General features: G+C 42.3%; 1 protein-coding gene across 1 annotated transcript in view; it reads right to left on the reverse strand.

Moving 5' to 3' along the window:
• The window catches only part of TMEM178B (transmembrane protein 178B), a 367840-nt gene that overhangs the window by 14959 nt on the left and 350472 nt on the right, over positions 1-2409 (reverse strand). The window lies entirely within an intron of this gene.

Genomic DNA, 2409 nt, shown 5'->3' on the forward strand with positions numbered 1-2409 from the left:
TGTCTGCATTTTTTCAGATCTTTCAGTATTACAAAGAATCCTGCAATAAATATCCAAGTTGGGGACCTTTTACCTTTTATCTCATGCTACAGAGATTCTGATCCTGGCTGCTCTGGAACATAGAGGTGGCACTGATGGTTACCCCACACTTACTTATTGACTATGAAAGCTGTATTTTTATTATTTTTAATCTACACAGCATACTCTCCTTTCTTCTTTTGATTACACCACCACCACTATTCTTTCTTAGCAGGAAGTCATTCTGTGGTCGCAAGGATTAATTCAGGCATAGGCACTTAAGCCAAGCCTCGGTTTCTGTCTCTTCTGTATTTTTTGGGGCTGTTGTGAGCTTTTATATATATGTACATACACGCCTATGAAAATTATATATACATACTTATGTATATGTATATGTAAGTGTATTAATGTATATACAGCAAATAAATTATATAATTCACATAACAATCCCAAGTCAAATAACTTGCCGAAGGTCTTAAAGCATGTGACAAAGCAAATATTTGATTTTGCTATAAAGATTCAAATTATTTGACTGCAGAAACATCTGAGAACTCTCCATTCCACTTACTTCCATTGTTCCCATTAAAAAAAATCCCCTAGGGGAAGCAATCACCAGCCCACTCCACTTTGCCCACCTGCCCCTGACCTTGGATATCTCATGCTCCATGGAATGAAAAGTTGTGAAGATCTGCTACGAGCTTTCTGTATAGAATGGGAAGGAGAGTTCTGGAAAGGAAATGAACTAAGAGTACAACATCATATATTTTTCAAGGCAAATCTTTGTAGCTTCTGATCCATCTGGGCCTTGGTTCAGAGCTGAGAGTTAATGGGATCCAACTGGCTTCTTAACTAAACTGAGAGTGGCACCTACAGCTGTGCAGTAAGGAACATTCCCAAGCTGTGATTAGTGAGCTTCCAAGAGTGAAGCCACTTGGAGCATGCCATCTTTCTGCCCCTGCTTCTCTTTTCTCTCCAGCTCCTTCTGGTGGATGACAATTGTCCATGGAGCAAACTTGGAGAACCTTTAGGGCACAGGGCAGTGTTGCCCTGGGCTTCTTGCTGGGGAACAATGCTTGAAATAATACAAAACCTCCTGCAGACCTTTCCTGGCACTGTAGCTTCCTGGTTGTTCTAGTCATTCATCTTCTAGGTGCCATGCAAGGCTTTTGCAGAGAAAGCCACATTACCCTCCAGGTCTGGAATGAGGCCCAGTATATGCAGATCTAGAACTGCATTTGAATTCCTGTCTTAGTAGTCATGAGGCTGTCCCAGCCCAGGGGCACACCAAGACAACCTGTATCAGCTTCCTGGTAGAGGAGCTACAACATATGGGGATGTGGTTTAGTGGAAAAAGTACTCCACCAAGGATCAGAAAACCTGACTTCTGGTCCCATCTCTGTCCATGAAGTGGGCAAATCATTTCATCTTTCTGGATCATGGTGCCCCTAACCATAAAATACAGGTGTAGGACTGGATCTCTAAGGTCCTTTCTTTCCATCTAAGTGATCCTATAACTCTAGGTATTGGGGTAAGAAGGTGTCATTCTCTCTGAGTTGCTCTAGAACTGGCTGTCACTTATTTTGTCAAACATGAGCCACCTGGGGAGAGGATACTGTTTCTCACCTCCTGACACGCACAGAAGGGCTGGTGGATGAGACCATTAGATGTCATTATTCGACATCAATGTGCATATGAGGCTCAGCTCTAAATTGCCTTGATTTCAAACGTGGAAGGATTGGGACCCAGCTGTTTAAGTGTCTGGAAGAAATTGGCTCCTGAACAAAATCTCTCTGGCTTCTGCCCTATCTGATCCAAGCCAATGCCATGTTAATTAGTAGAGGGAGAAGCTTGGGGTGGTAGCCAGAAGATCAGGCGAGCCTGCCACCTGGTTTGGCTTATGTTTCCATATGCCTGGCACATTTGTCAGCTTGGCCCTGATCTTTCTTTGCGATGAAAACCTAAACCCAAGTGATTTTTGCATGCTGTCACTTCGCCACTGGGTCACTGAACACATACATAGCTTTATATGGATGAAACATCTGTATGTAATGTTTATAATATGATAGGTATTCTAGGTGCTTTATAAATGTTAGCTCTTTTAATCCTTGAGGCAACCTTGTGAAGGTTAGATGAGAAAATGAGGCACAGAGAAATTAAGTAATTTGGCTGAGGTCACACAGCTGGTAAGTGCTGAAGCCAGGATTCAAACCCATGCCTTAGCCACTTTTTATGTTGTTTTTATTACAGCTATTTCATGTGTGTGTGTGTGTTGCCCCTCTAGGTGGACTGAAATCAAAGCTCTGAGCATTAAATCTGTATCACTTGATGAAATGGGATTGCTAGGCTGTGGAGCTTTTAAGTAAAATCAGGAACTTTGAAATCTAAGGGGAG

Source organism: Propithecus coquereli, unplaced genomic scaffold, assembly GCF_000956105.1.
Source record: "Propithecus coquereli isolate 6110/MARCELLA unplaced genomic scaffold, Pcoq_1.0 Scaffold302, whole genome shotgun sequence".
NCBI classification, from domain to species: Eukaryota; Metazoa; Chordata; class Mammalia; order Primates; family Indriidae; genus Propithecus; species Propithecus coquereli.